Source organism: Mastomys coucha, chromosome X (assembly GCF_008632895.1).
Source record: "Mastomys coucha isolate ucsf_1 chromosome X, UCSF_Mcou_1, whole genome shotgun sequence".
NCBI lineage: Eukaryota > Metazoa > Chordata > Mammalia > Rodentia > Muridae > Mastomys > Mastomys coucha.
This window is the reverse complement of record NC_045030.1, coordinates 143,661,179-143,669,722: the sequence shown is the minus strand read 5'-3', so window position 1 is coordinate 143,669,722 and position 8,544 is coordinate 143,661,179. Positions and strand designations below refer to the sequence as shown.

Genomic DNA, 8,544 nt, shown 5'->3' with positions numbered 1-8,544 from the left:
GGACAGATGTTCTGCAGACTCTAAGAGACCACAGATACCATCACAGACTACTATACTTACTTAGCAAAACTTTCAATTACCATAGTTGGACAATATAAGACATTCCATGATAAAGTCAAATTTAAACAATCTATCTACAAATCTAGCCCTACAGAAGACACTAGAGGGACAACTCCAACTCAAGGAAGTTAGCTATACCCTTGAAAACACAGAATAAATAATCCCAGCTAGCAAGGGAAGTACACACAGACACACTCCAAACATCACAACCAACAACAAAATAAATCAACAATCTTTGTTCATTGATATCTCTTTGTATTAATGGTCTCAATTCCCCAGCAAAGAGACACAGATTAATAGAATGGATGGAAAGACAGGATGGATCCTTCTGATGAATAGAAGAAACACACCCCCAACATCAAGAATACACATTAGCTCAGGGTAAAGGGTTGAGAAAAAATATTCCAAGCAAATGGATTGAAGTACCAAGCTGGTATAGCCATTTCAATGTGTAACAAAATAGACTTCAAACCACAACTAATCAGAAGAGATAGGGAAGCATATCACATATTCATCAAAAGAAAAATCCAGGAAGAGGACACTGCAATTCTTAACATCTATGCACCAAATAAAAGGGCACTCACTTTTGTAAAAGAAACTAATACAGCTTAAATCGCATATTGACCTTCATATACTAATAGTGGGGGACTTCAATACTCCACTCTCACCAATGGACATGCCATCCAAACAAAAACTAAATTGAGAAATACTACAGCTAACAGACATTATAAAGCAAATGGATTTAACAGATATTTACATAGTATTTCACCAAAACACAAAAGAATATACTTTCTTCATGTCATATCATGGAACTTAATCCAAATTTGACCACATACTCATACACAAAGAAGTCTCAACAGATACAAGAAAATAGAAATAACTATCTGCAACCTGTCTTACAATCATGGATTAAAGCTGGAATTCAACAACACAAACATCAGAAAGTTTACAAATTTATGGGAACCAAACACCTCTCTATTGAATTAAAAAGGGGTCAACAAAGAAATAAAGAAATTAAAGACTTTCTACAATTCAATGAAAATTAAGGCACAACATAACCAAACTTATGGGACACAATGAAAGTAGTGCTAACAAAAAAGTTCATAGCACTGAGTGACTTCATAAAAAAACTGAAGAGCTTCTATACTATTTATTTAACAACACCTGAAAGCTCTAGAGCAAAAAGAAGCAAACATACCAAAGAGGAGTAGAGGGCAGGAAATAATCTAACTCAGGGCTGGAATCAACCAATTAGAAACAAAAAGAACTATACAAAGAATCAACAAAACAAGAGCTAGTTCTTTGAGAAAATCAACAAGACAGATAAACCCTTAGCCAAACTAACTTAAAAGCAGAGAGAATATCCAATTAAATAAAATCAGAAATGAAAAGGTGGCATAGCAATTGACACAGTGGGAATCCAGAGAGTCATAAGGACAGACTTTAAAAATATGTATTCCACCAAATTGGAAAATCTAAAAGATATGGACAAATTTCTTGGTATATACCACTTACCAAAGTTAAATCAAGATCAGATAAACTATTTGAATGGAACTGTCATCCTTAGTGAAATAGAAGCAGTCATTATAAGTCTCCCCCCACCTCCAAAAAAAGGCCCAGGGACAGACAGTTTATTACAGAATTTTACCAGACTTTCAGAAAAGAGTTAACACCAATATTCACCAAATTATTTCACAAATAGAAACATAAGAAATGTTGGTCAATTCATTTTATGAGTGCACAATTACCAATACCTAAACTACACAACGACTCAACAAAGAAAGAGAATTTCAGACCAATTTCCCTCATAAACATTGAAGCAAAAACATTCAATAAAATGCCTACAAGCCGAACTCAAGAACACATCCACAAGATCATCCACTACAAAATAGAAACAGAAGAAACATTTCCAAATTTATTTTTGTGGCCACAGTCACCCTGATAACCAAAACCACACAAAGACTCAACAAAGAAAGAGAATTTCAGGCCAATTTCGCTCTTGAACATTGATGCAAAAAATTTTCAATGCTCACAAATTGAATCCAAGAAATCAGTGAAACAACACTTTTCACAAATGCTGCAAATAATATAAAGTATTCTGGGGCAACTAATCAAGCAAGTGAAAGACCTGCATGATAAAATCTTCAAGTCATTGAAGAAAGAAATTAAAGAAGATATCAGAAGATGAAAAGATCTTCCATGTTCATGTAACAAAAAGATCATCCACCATAATCAAGTAGACCCCATCCCAGGAATGGGTCAACATATGAAAATCTGTCAATATGATCCACCATATAAACAAACTGAAAGAATAACCACATGGTCATCTCATTAGATGCTGACTAAGCCTTTGACAAAATTCAACACCCATTCATGATAAAAGTCCTGGAGAGATTAGGGATACAAGGGACATACCTAAACATTAAAAGGCAATTTACAGCAAGCCGATAGCCAACACCAAATTAAATGGGGAGGAACTCAAAGCAATTCCACTAAAACCAGTGACAAGACAAGGCTGCGCATACACTCTCTCTATAACCATTCAGCACAGTACCTGAAGTTCTATCTTGAATAATAAGACAACTAAAGGAGATCAAGGGAAAAGAAGAAGTCAAAGCATTGTAATTTGCAGAAAATATGATAAAATATGTAAGTAACCTCAAAAATTCTATCAAGGAACTTCTCCAGCTGATAAACATCTTCAGCAAAGTGGCTGGATACAAAATTAACTCAAAAATTCAGTAGCTCTCCTGTATACAAATAACGAATGGTCTCGAATGGTCTGAGAAATCAGTAAAACAAAACTTTTCACAAATGCTGCAAATAGTATAAAGTATTCTGGGGTAACTAATCAAGCAAGTGAAAGACCTGCATGGTAAAATCTTCAAGTCATTGAAGAAAGAAATAAAAGAAGATATCAGAAGATGAAAAGATCTTCCATGTTCATGTATCAGTATGATTAACATAGTAAAAATGGTTATCTTACCAAAAGCAATGTACAGATTTAGTGCAGTACCCATTAAAATTCCAACACATTTCTTTACAGGCCTTAAAATAAAGCAATGCTCAACTTCATATGGAAAACCAAAAAAAATCCAGGATAGCTAAAACAATCCTGTACAATAAAGGAACTTCTGGAGGTATGACCATACCTGAAGACCCAAATATGAATCCACACTTATATGGACGCTTGAGTTGTTTTTAAATAAACCAGAAATATACACTGGGAAAAGCCAGCATCTTCAACACATGGTGCTGGTCAAACTGCATGTCTGTGTGTAGAAGAATGCAAATATATCCATATTTATCACCTTGTACAAAACTAAAGTCCTAGTGGATCAAAATCCTCAACATGGGGCAAGAGAGATAGTTCAGCAGTTAAGAGCACGAACTTCCAGAGGTCCTGAGTTCAATTCACAGCAACCACATGGTGGCGCACAACCATCTTTAACAGAATCAAATGCCCTTTTCTGGTATGTCTGAAGATGGGCAACAGTGTACTCACATATATAAAAACAAACAAACACCCTCAACATAAAACCAGATACATTAATTCTAATAAAAGAGGAAGTAGGGAACAGCCTTGAACACATTGGCACATGACTTCCTGAACAGAACACCAATGGCTCAACAACTGATAAATGGGACCTCATGAAACTGAAAAGCTTCTGAAAGGCAAAAGACACGGTCAATCAGATAAAGAGGCAGCCTAAAGAATGGGAAAATATTTTTACCAACTCCATTTCCAATAGTGGACTAATGTCCAAAATAGGCAAAGAATTCAAGAATCTTTATATTCAAAAAGCCAAATGACCCAATTGAAAATGGAGAACAGATCTAAACAGAATATTCTCAATAATCTCACAAATCTCAGGAATCTCACAAGGCTGAGAAATACTTAAAGAAATGTTCGAAATCCTTAGCCATTAGGGAAATACAAATCAAAACTTCTTTGAGATTCCATCTTACACATGTCAGAATGGCTAAAATCAAAAACACAAGTGACAGCTCATGTTGGTGACAATGTGGAGCAAGGGGAACACTCCTCCATTTCGAGTGGGAGGGCAAACTAAAATAGCTACTATGGAAATCAATTAGGTGGTTCCTCAGAGAATTGGGCATTGATCTACTTCAAGACCCACCTATAGCATTCTTTGGCATATATCCAAGGGATGCTCCATCCTACCACAAGGACATTTGTTCAACAATGTTTACTGCAGCTTTATTCATAGTAGCCAGAAACTGGAAACAACCTAAATAGTACCACAACAGAAGAATGAATAAAGAAAATGTGGCACTGTTGGAGGATATGTGATCACACTGTGGACCATGGGATTGTGTTGTTTGCTGGAAAAAAACTGTTTCTAGATGTGGTGTAGCTCACCCCCTAGCATCCACCTTTAATTCATCTGGCTGGAATATAGACATGCCCTTAGTACACACCTTTAATCTCCCAAAATGAAGGTAAAGTGAGTTTGTAGAAGGAAGCACCCTTCTACTCTTCTACACATGTTTAAAAGTGTGTGTGTGTGTGTGTGTGTGTGTGTGTGTGTGTGTGTGAGAGAGAGAGAGAGAGAGAGAGAGAGAGAGAGACAGAGAGAGACAGAGACAGAGACAGAGACAGAGACAGAGAGACAGAGAGGAAGCTAAACAGAGGAAGCTAGAACCAGGTGAAGACAAAATGAGCCAGGGAATGAGAAGGAGCTAGATGAGAACAGATTGCTAGAGTTGGTTTGAGGCCAAGTAGTCCAATGTAGTCAGAATTGAAAGAAGCCAGTTTGAACCAGTTAGTATGGAAAGGAGTAGTTTAGGACCAGAACAGCTGAGTTGATCCAGCCAGCCAGAGATCAGAAAGAACTAGGAAGGGGAGATCTTATTCAGCAGTTAGTCTCAGAGGCTAAAAACATTCTAGGCATTGATTATATTGTACAGAGGCTAGAAATTTCTAGGACTAGGACTAAGTTCACAGATGGAGGCAATTAAGCCATGCAAACAAAAATACTTTTACATGGTACATTTACACATTGGATTATTACTCAGCTGTTAAAAAAATGAAATCATAAAATCTGCAGGCAAATGGATGGAACTAGAAAAATATCATCCTGTGCAAGGTAACCCAGACCCAGAAAGATAAATATGGTATATATTCACTTATAAGTGGGTATTAGCTGTTGAGTAAATGATAACCAAGCTACAATCCATAGACCCCGAGAGGTTAAGTAAAGAGGAGAAGTCTAGGGGTTGTGTAGAGATCTCCTTGGGAAGGGGAAATAGAATAGATTTTATGGGTGTATTGGGGGTAGATGGGAACAGGACTGAGGGGATCAAGTAGAGAGAAGATGGAGTGAAGAAAGAAAGAATGAGGAGAGGAGAACCATTTGTAAGTGAAGGGGCACTTGGGGGTGTCTGTGGAAACCTAGTGATGTGAAAACTTCCTTGAATAAATGAAGGTGATCCTTATGAGGACTCCTAGTAATAGGGAATATGGAGCCTGAACTGGCCATCTCTTGTAGCCAGACAAAGCTTCTAGTAAGTAGCTGGACTAAGTAGCATTGAATTGAGTTGTTAGCCAACGGGATCCCATGGAAATCCCCAAACAATCCAGGCTGTTGCCAAGACAAGGGGCTGCTCTCTGAATACTGACCATGGGGCCCCACTGCTGAGGACAACACCCCCACAGCTCATTAAACATGGAGAAGTTGAGCTGAATCCTACAAGGAGCTCTCACCCCTATGTTCTAGTGTCTTGGGTATAGGAAGGTACTGTGCAGGCTACTGAAAGAGAAATGGACACCAATGCAGGAATAAAATCTTTTACCAAAATATGCAAGGGCAGTGGTGGCACAGAGCATGTGGGATGATCCAGCCAATGCCTGACTTGATCCAAAGCCCACTCCATGAGCCATATGTAACATTTGGAACCTGTATCTGACATTTCTTGGGTGGTCAAGAACCAGAGGCTAGCTAGCACAAAGATCTAAGGTAAAACCAAATACTACTGGTCTTTTTTTTAAAAAAGCGATAAAATGATTCCTAATGATATACTCATAGATCAGTGCCATATCCAGTCTTCATCAGAGAAACTTCCTTTGGCAACAGATGGGAACAGATGCAAAGACCCACAACCAGACATTACATGGAGAGAATCAAGTTGGATGTTTCCATCCAATCCCTCCCCTTGGGGTCTAGGGAACCCATGAAAGAGGAGGCAGAAAGAGTATGAGAGCTAGAGGGGATGGAGGAATCAAATGAGCAGAGATCATATGAACTCACAGAAACAAGCAGCAAGCACAGGGCCCATATGGGTTTGCACCAGAGCATGTGCATTTATATGATAGCTTTCAGCTTAGTATTTTTATGGACTCTTGACTGTGAGGACGAGTGGGACTCTGATTCTTATATCTCCAATTGGGTGTCTTTTTCTCCTGTTGGGTTGCTGTAGCTAACTTCAATATGATGTTTTTTTGTTTGATCTTGTTATGTTTTGTTATGCTGTGTTTGGTTATTGTCTCTTAGAAGCCTGTTCTTTTATAATGAGATACAGAAAGACAGTGGATCTGGAGGGGAAGGAAGGTCAGGAGGAACCGAGTAGAGGGAGAGGAAACTATAATCTGGATATATTTTATGAGAAAAAGTTCATTTTCAATAAGAGGACAAAAAAGGAAAAAAATAAAGAAACGTACTACCTACAGGACAGTATATTTATAGGGATTTCTTTGATTTTATTTTTAGTTTCCATTCAATCAATCATCCAAATATATTAAGGTAAACTGCTCCTTTTCACCTTTTACAACATTGCTTAGGTGCTGTCAATATTCTGTTCTTTTTCATCCTTTATCATAAAATGTATAGTTGCAGGATACTTAATAAAGTTGGAGCTACTTGTCACAGATTTTATTACATCAAAGATCACTTGTACACTGTGGTTAATTTTGTTGTATATATTAAGGCCCATTTAGTGACATACAGTCCTATGGGTTTTGATGACTATTCTCCTTAGGTTTGTTAAGGCTTGTTTTGTGGTTCTACTTAGGATGTGTGCTGGAGAACACTGCATGTAGACTTGAGAAGAATGTGTATGCTGCAGCTGTTGGCTGAAATGTTCTGTAGGTGTCTGTTAAGTTTATCTGGCCTAAAGTGAAATTCAAGTCCAATCTTTCTTTATTGATTTTCCGTCCTGATAATCCCTACATTGTTGGAAGATAGGTATTGAAGTCCTTTACTATTGTTTTACTGTGTTCTATCCCCCATTCATTATTAACATTATTGATCCATACATCTAGGTACTTCAATGTTTGGATTCATATATATTTGTAATTTTTATATGGTCCTTGTGAATTGTCTCTTATTATAAATTCATTTGTTGTTTTGTTTTCTTGATACAGGACCTCACTGTGTAGCCCTGCCTGGCCTCTGAACTCATAAGATCTGCCTGTTTCTACCTCCCGAGTGCTGGGATTAAATGCCCAGTGTATAATGACATTCTCTTTTATAATGTCTCATTTTAACTTTTGACTGCCTTTTTTTCTGACATAATGATCTCTACTCAGTCTGATATAACTGAATGAACAAAGTATATGCTACAAAATATTTCCTGCTACATCACAAGAGAAAGCCTAAGTCCTTGCTCAGGGCATCAGTAAAAGAAGAACATGAGAAAAAATGATGTGTATGCATATTTGTATGTATATATACATATATGCATGTATACATGATTGTTTAATATATTGTCTCACTGTAGAAGGCTGTACTTGAACTCAAGACCCTTTAACATATCCCTCCCAAGTAGTTCTGGAATTTTATCAGTGCTTTGTTAAATGCCCACTCCCATAGTTCCCAAATAATTTGGTTTTTAAAAAGGAATCAGTGAAATTATTGAGATAAATAGAAGCATGCATGGATTTTTATTACATTTTTATAAATAAAGCGTGTGTACATGCACATATGTGTTTGTGTGCAAGCAGAGTTGTGAAGACAACCTGTGGGAGTAGGTTTTTCTCCTTCCGCCATGTGGGTCCAGGGAATAGAATTCACGTCTTCAGGCTTGGCGGTGAGTGCTTTTACCGCTGAGCCATCTGACAGGCTCTAATTGATTTTTCTTACATCTACTGTTTAACTATATATATATATATTTAATTAGTTTATTACATATTATTTAAATATATATTATACATATGAATTGTTCGAGAGCATCCTTTAATGTTTAGCGCCTCTATCTTAATCTAGTCGTATTTGAGAGGCAGTAATGAATATGACATAATCCTCTGTTCTCACAGTATATCACGCCATGTAATTAGTGTTGTCGGGACAGGCGTGAGAGCTCTGAGGTCATTCTCTTCAGGAGAAACTGAAAAATCAAATAGAAACAGGGACATGGAACGGGGAACAGAGAAATGAAATGGAGACTAGGTGAGAATGCTGAACAAGAGGCAATAAACAGATGCGCCACACTGAGGAGACTGGGAAGCCGTTAAGCAGGGAGGGG

The 8,544-nt window shown here is 37.4% G+C and overlaps 1 protein-coding gene across 2 annotated transcripts in view; it reads left to right on the top strand.

Moving 5' to 3' along the window:
• Positions 1-8,084: 8,084 nt before the first annotated feature.
• Positions 8,085-8,544, top strand: part of Tro (trophinin) — a 12,146-nt gene continuing 11,686 nt past the window's right edge. The window contains exon 1 of one of the 2 annotated variants that reach the window (XM_031369019.1): positions 8,085-8,109. The gene's annotated coding sequence lies outside the window, so the exon portion shown is untranslated. Of the gene's footprint in view, positions 8,110-8,443; positions 8,469-8,544 lie in introns of those variants that run through there. The other variant, XM_031369018.1, reaches the window with a different exon arrangement.